Genomic DNA, 10,532 nt, shown 5'->3' with positions numbered 1-10,532 from the left:
TTTGGGGAAGAGGTGTTGAGGTGATTGGTGAATGGGTGAAGAAGAGAGAGAGTGGTGGGGTAGGTGGGGATCCTGTGGGGTCCACAGATCCTGAGGTGTCAAGGAAAAGTCATCCCTGCACCAAATGGCAAGAAAAAATGCGTTTTTAGCCAATTCTGGCGTTAAACGCCAGGCTGGTGCCCATTTTTGGCGTTTAACACCAGCTTCTTGCCCTTTTCTGGCGTTTAACGCCAGTCTGGTGCCCCTTTCTGGCGTTAAACGCCCAGAATGGTGCCAGACTGGGCGTTAAACGCCCATCTGCTAGCCTGACTGGCGTTTAAACGCCAGCAGGTTCTTCCTCCAGGGTGTGCTATTTTTCTTTCTGTTTTTCATTCTGTTTTTGCTTTTTTCATTGATTTTGTGACTTCTCATGATCATCAATCCTACAAAAGACATAAAATAACAAAAGAGAATAGATAAAATATAACATTGGGTTGCCTCCCAACAAGCGCTTCTTTAATGTCATTAGCTTGACAGAGGACTCTCATGGAGCCTCAGAAATGCTCAGAGCTATGTTGGAACCTCCCAACACCAAACTTAGAGTTTGAATGTGGGGGTTCAACACCAAACTTAGAAGTTGGTTGTGGCCTCCCTACACCAAACTTAGAGTTTGACTGTGGGGGCTCTGTTTGGCTCTGTTTTGAGAGAAGCTCTTCATGCTTCCTCTCCATGGTGACAGAGGGATATCCTTGAGCCTTAAACACCAAGGATTCTTCATTCACTTGAATGATCAACTCTCCTCTATCAACATCAATCACAGCCTTTGCTGTGGCTAGGAAGGGTCTGCCAAGGATGATGGATTCATCCATGCACTTCCCAGTCTCTAGGACTATGAAATCAGTAGGGATGTAATGGTCTTCGACTTTTACCAGAACATCCTCTACAAGTCCATAGGCTTATTTTCTTGAATTGTCTGCCATCTCTAGTGAGATTTTTGCAGCTTGCACCTCAAAGATCCCTAACTTCTCCATTACAGAGAGAGGTATGAGGTTTACACTTGACCCTAAGTCACACAAGGCCTTCTTAAAGGTCATGGTGCCTATGGTACAAGGTAATGAAAACTTCCCAGGATCCTGTCTCTTTTGAGGCAGTTTCTGCCTAGACAAGTCATCCAGTTCTTTGGTGAGCAAAGGAGGTTCATCCTCCCAAGTCTCATTTCCAAATAACTTGTCATTTAGCTTCATGATTGCTCCAAGGTATTTAGCAACTTGCTCTTCAGTGACATACTTATCCTCTTAAGAGGAAGAATACTCATCAGAGCTCATGAATGGTAGAAGTAAGTCCAATGGAATCTCTATGGTCTCATTTTGAGCCTTAGATTCCCATGGTTCCTTATTGGGGAACTCATTGGAGGCCAGTGGACGTCCATTGAGGTCCTCCTCAGTGGCGTTCACTGCCTCTTCTTCCTCCCAAAATTCGGCCATGTTGATGGCCTTGCACTCTCCTTTTGGATTTTCTTCTGTATTGCTTGGAAGAGTACTAGGAGGGAGTTCAGTAATTTTCTTGCTAAGCTGACCCACTTGTGCCTCCAAATTTCTAATGGAGGACCTTGTTTCAGTCATGAAACTTTGAGTGGTTTTGATTAGATTAGAGACCATGGTTGCTAAGTCAGAGTTATTCTGCTTAGAACTCTCTGTCTGTTGCTGAGAAGATGATGGAAAAGGCTTGCTATTGCTAAACCTGTTTCTTCCACCATTATTATTGTTGAAACCTTGTTGAGGTCTCTGTTGATCCTTCCATGAGAAATTTGGATGATCTCTCCATGAAGGATTATAGGTGTTTCCATAGGGTTCTCCCATGTAATTCACCTCTTCCATTGAAGGGTTCTCAGGATCATAAGCTTCTTCCTCAGATGAAGCTTCCTTAGTACTGCTTGGTGCATTTTGCATTCCAGACAGACTTTGAGAAATTATATTGACTTGTTGAGTCAATATTTTGTTCTGAGCCAATATGGCGTTCAGAGTGTCAATCTCAAGAACTCCTTTCTTCTGACTAGTCCCATTGTTCACAGGATTCCTTTCAGAAGTGTACATGAATTGGTTATTTGCAACCATTTCAATCAGCTCTTGAGCTTCTTTAGGCGTCTTCTTCAGATGAAGAGATCCTCCAGCAGAGCTATCCAAAGACATCTTGGATAGTTCAGAGAGACCATCATAGAAAATACCTATGATGCTCCATTCAGAAAGCATGTCAGTGGGACACTTTCTGATTAACTGTTTGTATCTTTCCCAAACTTCATAGAGGGATTCTCCTTCCTTCTGTCTGAGGGTTTGGACTTCCACTCTAAGCTTACTCAATTTTTGAGGTGGAAAGAACTTTGCCAAGAAGGCATTGACTAGCTTTTCCCAAGAGTCCAGGCTTTCTTTAGGTTGTGAGTCCAACCATGTCCTAGCTCTGTCTCTTACAGCAAAAGGGAATAGCATAAGTCTGTAGACCTCAGGGTCAACCCCATTAGTCTTGACAGTGTCACAGATTTGCAAGAATTCAGCTAAGAACTGATGAGGATCTTCCAATGGAACTCCATGGAACTTGCAATTCTGTTGCATTAGAGAAACTAATTGAGGCTTAAGCTCAAAGTTGTTTGCTCCAATGGCAGGGATAGAGATGTTTCTCCCATAGAAGTTGGGAGTAGGTGCAGTAAAGTCACCCAGCACCTTCCTTGCATTATTGGCATTGTTGTTGTTTTTGGCTGCCATGAGTTCTTCTTCTTTGAAGAATTCGGTTAGGTCCTCTACAGAGAGTTGTGCCTTAGCTTCTCTTAGCTTTCGCTTTAAGGTCCTTTCAGGTTCAGGATCAGCCTCAACAAGAATGCTTTTGTCTTTGCTCCTGCTCATAAGAAAGAGAAGAAAACAAGAAAATATGGAACCTCTATGTCACAGTTTAGAGATTCCTTTAGGTGTCAGAGGAAAAGAAAAATGGAAGGCAGAAGTAGAAAATTCGAACTTATCAAAGAAGATGGAGTTCGAATTTTGCATTAAGGAATAGTGTTAGTCCAAAAATAGAAGGGTGTGAGAAGAAGGGAAGCAATTTTCGAAAATTAAGTAAAAGATTTTGAAAACACTTTGAAAATTACTAATTGATTTTCAAAAATAAAAGTGGGAAAGAAATCAAGTGATTTTTGAAAAAGAATTTGAAATTAGAAATCAAAAAGATTTGATTGAAAGCTATTTTGAAAAAGATGTGGTTAAGAAGATATGATTAGTTTTAAAAAAAATGTGATTGAGAAGATATGATTTGAAAAACATTTTAAAAAAGATTTGATTTTAAAAATTAATGACTTGGCTATAAAGAAAAGATATGATTCAAACATTAAACCTTTCTCAACAGAAAAGGCAACATACTTGAAATGTTGAATCAAATCATTAATTGGTAGCAAGTATATTTGAAAATAGAAAGAAATTGATTTTGAAAACATTTGATTGAAAAGATTTGATTTGAAAAAGATTTGATTTTGAAAAACTTTGAAAACTTGAAAAAAAATCGCATTAAAAACAAAATCTTCCCTCTTGTGCCATCCTGGCGTTAAACGCCCAGAATGGTGCACATTCTGGCGTTTAACGCCCAAACCACTACCCTTTTGGGCGTTAAACGCCCAACCAGGTACCCTGGCTGGTGTTTAAACGCCAGTCTGTCTTCCTTACTGGGCGTTTTGAACGCCCAGCTTTTTCTGTGCAATTCCTCTGCAGTATGTTCTGAATCTTCAATTCTCTGTATTATTGACTTGAAAAGACACAAAAAAAAATATTTTTTGATTTTTTATAAAGAGGAATAATCAAAATGCAACTAAAATCAAATAACTATGCATGCAAGACACCAAACTTAGCAGTTTGTATACTACTGACACTAATGCATATGAGACACATAAACACTCAAGTCAAGAGAATTCAAAGATCAAAGTAAGAAATCATCAAGAATTACTTGAAGATCCTTAAGACACATGAATGAATGCATGCAATTGACACCAAACTTAAAATGAGACACTAGACTCAAACAAGAAAATTTTGGATTTTATGATTTTGTAATTTTTTTGTGTGATTTTCGAAAATTAGGTGGAAAAAGAAAATAAAGGTATCAAAATTCTTAATGAGAATTCCAGGAATCATGCAATGTTTAGTCTAAGACTCCGGTCCAGGAATTAGACATGGCTTCACATCCAGCCAAGCTTTCAAAGAAAGCTTCGGTCCAAAACACTAGACATGGCCAATGGCCAGCTAAGTCTTAGCAGATCACTGCTCCAATAGCAAGATTGATAGAAATCAACAAGCTCTTGTGATGATAAGTTGAAACCTCGGTCCAATGAAATTAGACATGGCTTCACAGCCAGCCAGACTTCAACAGATCATCATGAAACACTAGAATTCATCTTCAAGAATTCTAAAAAAAAATACCTAATCTAAGCAACAAGATGAACCGTCAGTTGTCCATACTCGAACAATCCCCGGCAACGGCGCCAAAAACTTGGTGCACGAAATTGTGATCAATACTTTTCACAACTCAAATAATCCCCGGTGATGAAACCAAAAACTTGGTGTTCAATACCATGGCATAAACACAACTTCGCACAACTAACCAGCAAGTGTACTGGGTCGTCCAAGTAATAAACCTTACGCGAGTAAGGGTCGATCCCACAGAGATTGTTGATATGAAGCAAGCTATGGTCACCTTGTAAATCTTAGTCAAGCAAACTCAAATGGGTATGGTGATATACGAATAAAACATAAAGATAAAGATAGAGATACTTATGCAATTCATTGGTAGGAATTTCAGATAAGCGTATGAAGATGCTTGTCCCTTCCGTCTCTCTGCTTTCCTACTGTCTTCATCCAATCCTTCTTACTCCTTTCCATGGCAACCTTAAGCAAGGGTTTCACCGTTGTCAGTGGCTACCTCCCATCCTCTCAGTGGAAATGTTCAACGCACCCTGTCACGGCACGGCTATCCATCTGTCGGTTCTCGATCAGGCCGGAATAGAATCCACTGATTCTTTTGCGTCTGTCACTATCGCCCCGCCTTCAGGAGTTTGAAGCACGTCACAGTCATTCAATCATTGAATCCTACTCAGAATACCACAAACAAGGTTAGACCTTCCGGATTCTCTTGAATGCCGCCATCAGTTCTAACCTATACCACGAAGACTCTGATCTCACAGAATGGCTGGCTCGTTTGTCAGGCGAGCACTCGGTTGTCAGGCGATCAACCATGCATCGTGTATCAGGAATCCAGGAGATATTCACCCAATCGAAGGTAGAACGGAGGTGGTTGTCAGTCACACGTTCATAGGTGAGAATGATGATGAGTGTCACGGATCATCACATTCATCAAGTTGAAGAACAAGTGATATCTTAGAACAAGAACAAGCGGAATTGAATAGAAAAACAATAGTAATTGCATTAATACTCGAGGTACAGCAGAGCTCCACACTTTAATCTACGGTGTGTAGAAACTCCACCGTTGAAAATACATAAGAACAAGGTCTAGGCATGGCCGAATGGCCAGCCTCCCAATGAGTGTTCAATCATCAAAACATGATCAAAAGATCCAAAGATTGAAAGATCTCCTTAATACAATAACAAAAGGTCCTACTTATAGAAAACTAGTAGCCTAGGGTGTACAGAGATGAGTAAATGACATAAAAATCCACTTCCGGGCCCACTTGGTGTGTGCTTGGGCTGAACATTGAAGCATTTTCGTGTAGAGACTCTTCTTGGAGTTAAACGCCAGCTTTTATGCCAGATTGGGCATTTAACTCCCATTTTGGTGCCAGTTCCGGCGTTTAACGCTGGAAATTCTGAGGGTGACTTTGAACGCCGGTTTGGGCCATCAAATCTTGGGCAAAGTATGGACTATCATATATTTCTGGAAAGCCCAGGATGTCTACTTTCCAACGCCGTTGAGAGCGCGCCAATTAGGCCTCTGTAGCTCCAGAAAATCCACTTTGAGTGCAGGGAGGTCAGAATCCAACAGCATCTGCAGTCCTTTTTAGTCTCTGAATCAGATTTTTGCTCAGGTCCCTCAATTTCAGCCAGAAAATACCTGAAATCACACAAAAATACACAAACTCATAGTAAAGTCCAGAAAAGTGAATTTTAACTAAAAACTATTAAAAATATACTAAAAACTAACTAGATCATACTAAAAACATGCTAAAAACAATGCCAAAAAGCGTACAAATTATCCGCTCATCACTCCTCTCTCATGATTCTTTGATCTTCTCTAATTTCATGGAGGATGATGGAGTGTTCTTGGTGCTCCACTCTTAGTTGTCCCATGTTGGAACTCAATTCTCCTAGGGAGGTGTTTAGTTGCTCCCAATAGTTTTGTGGAGGAAAGTGCATCCCTTGAGGCATCTCAGGGATTTGATGATGAGAGGGGTCTCTTGTTTTCTCCATCCTCTTCTTAGTGATGGGCTTGTCCTCATCAATGGGGATGTCTCCCTCTATGTCAACTCCAACTGAATAACAGAGGTGACAAATGAGATGAGGAAAGGCTAACCTTGCCAAGGTAGAGGACTTATCCGCCACCTTATAGAGTTCTTGAGCTATAACCTCATGAACTTCTATTTCTTCTCCAATCATGATGCTATGAATCATGATAGCCCGGTCTATGGTAACTTCGGACCGGTTGCTAGTGGGAATGATTGAGCGTTGGATGAACTCCAACCATCCCCTAGCTACGGGTTTGAGGTCATGCCTTCTCAGTTGAACCGACTTCCCTCTTGAATCTCTCTTCCATTGGGCGCCCTCTTCACATATGACTGTGAGGACTTGGTCCAACCTTTGATCAAAGTTGACCCTTCTAGTATAAGGATGTTCATCTCCTTGCATCATGGGCAAGTTGAATGCCAACCTTATATTTTCCGGACTAAAAATCAAGTATTTCCCCCAAACCATAGTAAGCCAATTCTTTGGATCCGGGTTCATACTTTGATCATGGTTCTTGGTGATCCATGCATTGGCATAGAACTCTTGAACCATTAAGATTCCGACTTGTTGAATGGGGTTGGTAAGAACTTCCCAACCTCTTCTTCGGATCTCATGTCGGATCTCCGGATATTCACTCTTTTTTAGTGAAAAAAGGACCTCGGAGATCACCTTCTTTAAGGCCACAACTTCATAGAAGTGGTCTTGATGCACCCTTGAGATGAATCTCTCCATCTCCCATGACTCGGAGGTAGAAGCGTTTGCCTTCCCTTTCCTCTTTCTAGAGGTTTCTCCGGCCTTGGATGCCATAAATGGTTATGGAAAAACAAAAAGCAATGCTTTTACCACACCAAACTTAAAAGGTTTGCTCGTCCTCGAGCAAAAGAAGAAAGAAGAGAGTAGAAGAAGAAGAAATGAGAGAGAAGGCAATGGCTTTGTGGTTCGGCCAAAAGGGGGAGAAGTAGTGTTTAGGTTGTGTGAAAATGAAGGAGTGAAGATGGGTTTATATAGGAGTGGGGAGAGGGGTAAGGTTCGGTCAAGTGAGGGTGGGTTTGGGTGGGAAAGTGGTTTGAATTTGAATGGTGAGGTAGGTGGGGTTTTATGAAGGATGGATGTGAGTGGTGAAGATAAAGATGGGATTTGATAGGTGAAGGGTTTTTGGGGAAGAGGTGTTGAGGTGATTGGTGAATGGGTGAAGAAGAGAGAGGGTGGTATGGTAGGTGGGGATCCTGTGGGGTCCACAGATCCTGAGGTGTCAAGGAAAAGTCATCCCTGCACCAAATGGCATGCAAAAATGCGTTTTGAGCCAATTCTGGCGTTAAACGCCGGGCTGGTGCCCATTTCTGGCGTTTAACGCCAGCTTCTTGCCCTTTTCTGGCGTTTAACGCCAGTCTGGTGCCCCTTTCTGGCGTTAAACGCCCAGAATGGTGCCAGACTGGGCGTTAAATGCCCAACAGCTAGCCTTACTGGCGTTTAAATGCCAAGATGCTCTCCTCCAGGGTGTGCTATTTTTCTTTCTATTTTTCATTTTGTTTTTGCTTTTTTCATTGATTTTGTGACTTCTCATGATCATCAACCTACAAAAAAAACATAAAATAACAAAAGAGAATAGATAAAATATAACATTGGGTTGCCTCCCAACAAGCGCTTCTTTAATGTCATTAGCTTGACAGAGGACTCTCATGGAGCCTCAGAAATACTCAGAGCAATGTTGGAACCTCCCAACACCAAACTTAGAGTTTGAATGTGGGGGTTCAACACCAAACTTAGAAGTTGGTTGTGGCCTCCCAACACCAAACTAAGAGTTTGACTGTGGGGGCTCTGTGTCGCTCTGTTTTGAGAGAAGCTCTTCATGCTTCCTCTCCATGGTGACAGAGGGATATCCTTGAGCCTTAAACACAAAGGATTCTTCATTCACTTGAATGATCAATTCTCCTCTATCAACATCAATCACAGCCTTTGCTGTGGCTAGGAAGGGTCTGCCAAGGATGATGGATTCATCCATGCACTTTCCAGTCTCTAGGACTATGAAATCAGCAGGGATGTAATGGTCTTCAACTTTTACCAGAACATCCTCTACAAGTCCATAAGCTTGTTTTCGTGAGTTGTCTGCCATCTCTAGTGAGATTTTTGCAGCTTGCACCTCAAAGATCCCTAGCTTCTCCATTACAGAGAGAGGCATGAGGTTTACACTTGACCCTAAGTCACACAAGGCCTTCTTGAAGGTCATGGTGCCTATGGTACAAGGTATTGAAAACTTCCCAGGATCTTGTCTCTTTTGAGGTAATTTCTACCTAGACAAATTATCCAGTTCTTTGGTGAGCAAAGGAGGTTCATCCTCCCAAGTCTCATTTCCAAATAACTTGTCATTTAGCTTCATGATTGCTCCAAGGTATTTAGCAACTTGCTCTTCAATAACATACTCATCCTCTTCAGAGGAAGAATACTCATCAGAGCTCATGAATGGCAGAAGTAAGTCCAATGGAATCTCTATGGTCTCATTTTGAGCCTCAGATTCCCATGGTTCCTCATTGGGGAACTCATTGGAGGCCAGTGGACATCCATTGAGGTCTTCCTCAGTGGCGTTCACTGCCTCTTCCTCCTCTCCAAATTCGGCCATGTTGATGGCTTTGCACTCTCCTTTTGAATTTTCTTCTGTATTGCTTGGAAGAGTACTAGGAGGGAGTTCAGTAATTTTCTTGCTCAGCTGACCCACTTGTGCCTCCAAATTTTTAATGGAGGACCTTGTTTCAGTCATAAAACTTTGAGTGGTTTTGATTAGATCAGAGACCATGGTTGCTAAGTCAGAGGTGTTCTGCTTAGAACTCTCTGTCTGTTGCTGAGAAGATGATGGAAAAGGCTTGCTATTGCTAAACCTATTTCTTCCACCATTATTGTTGTTGAAACCTTGTTGAGGTCTCTGTTGATCCTTCCATGAAAGGTTTGGATGATTTCTCCATGAAGGATTATAGGTGTTTCCATAGGGTTCTCCCATGTAATTCACCTCTTCCATTGAAGGGTTCTCAGGATCATAAGCTTCTTCTTCAGATGAAGCTTCCTTAGTACTGCTTGTGCATTTTGCATTCCAGACAGACTTTGAGAAATCATATTGACTTGTTGGGTCAATATTTTGTTCTGAGCCAATATGGCATTCAGAGTGTCAATCTCAAGAACTCCTTTCTTCTGACTAGTCCCATTGTTCATAGGATTCCTTTCAGAAGTGTACATGAATTGGTTATTTGCAACCATTTCAATCAGCTCTTGAGCTTCTATAGGCGTCTTCTTCAGATGAAGAGATCCTCCAGCAGAGCTATCCAAAGACATCTTGGATAGTTCAGAGAGACCATCATAGAAAATTCCTATGATGCTCCATTCAGAAAGCATGTCAGAGGGACACTTCCTGATTAATTGTTTGTATCTTTCCCAAGCTTCATAGAGGGATTCTCCTTCCTTCTGTCTGAAGGTTTAGACTTCCACTCTAAGCTTACTCAATTTTTGAGGTGGAAAGAACTTTGCAGGAAGGCATTGACTAGCTTTTCCCAAGAGTTCAGGCTTTCTTTAGGTTGTGAGTCCAACCATGTTCTAGCTCTGTCTCTTACAGCAAAAGGGAATAGCATAAGTCTGTAGACCTCAGGGTCAACCCCATTAGTCTTGACAGTGTCACAGATTTGCAAGAATTCAGCTAAAAACTGATGAGGATCTTCCAATGGAAGTCCATGGAACTTGCAATTCTGTTGCATTAGAGAAACTAATTGAGGCTTAAGCTCAAAGTTGTTTGCTCCAATGGCAGGGATAGAGATGCTTCTCCCATAGAAGTCGGGAGTAGGTGCAGTAAAGTCACCCAGCACCTTCCTTGCATTATTGGCATTGTTGTTGTTTTCGGCTGCCATGTGTTCTTCTTCTTTGAAGAATTCGGTTAGGTTCTCTACAGAGAGTTGTGCGTTAGCTTCTCTTAGTTTTCGCTTCAAGGTCCTCTCAGGTTCAGGATCAGCCTCAACAAGAATGCTTTTGTCTTTGTTCCTGCTCATATGAAAGAGAATAGAATAAGAAAATGTGGAATCCTCTATGTCACAG

At 41.6% G+C, this 10,532-nt stretch overlaps 1 non-coding gene across 1 annotated transcript; it reads left to right on the top strand.

Annotated features, from left to right (window-relative positions):
• The first annotated feature begins 9,836 nt into the window (after positions 1 to 9,836).
• LOC112764161 (small nucleolar RNA R71) lies at positions 9,837 to 9,944 on the top strand. The gene has a single exon (XR_003183035.1). It is a non-coding gene; the product is annotated as a small nucleolar RNA R71 (small nucleolar RNA).
• Positions 9,945 to 10,532: the final 588 nt, after the last annotated feature.

This window comes from Arachis hypogaea, chromosome 2, assembly GCF_003086295.3.
Source record: "Arachis hypogaea cultivar Tifrunner chromosome 2, arahy.Tifrunner.gnm2.J5K5, whole genome shotgun sequence".
NCBI classification, from domain to species: Eukaryota; Viridiplantae; Streptophyta; class Magnoliopsida; order Fabales; family Fabaceae; genus Arachis; species Arachis hypogaea.
The sequence above is the reverse complement of the archived record's forward strand: the minus strand, read 5'-3'. Positions and strand labels throughout refer to the sequence as shown.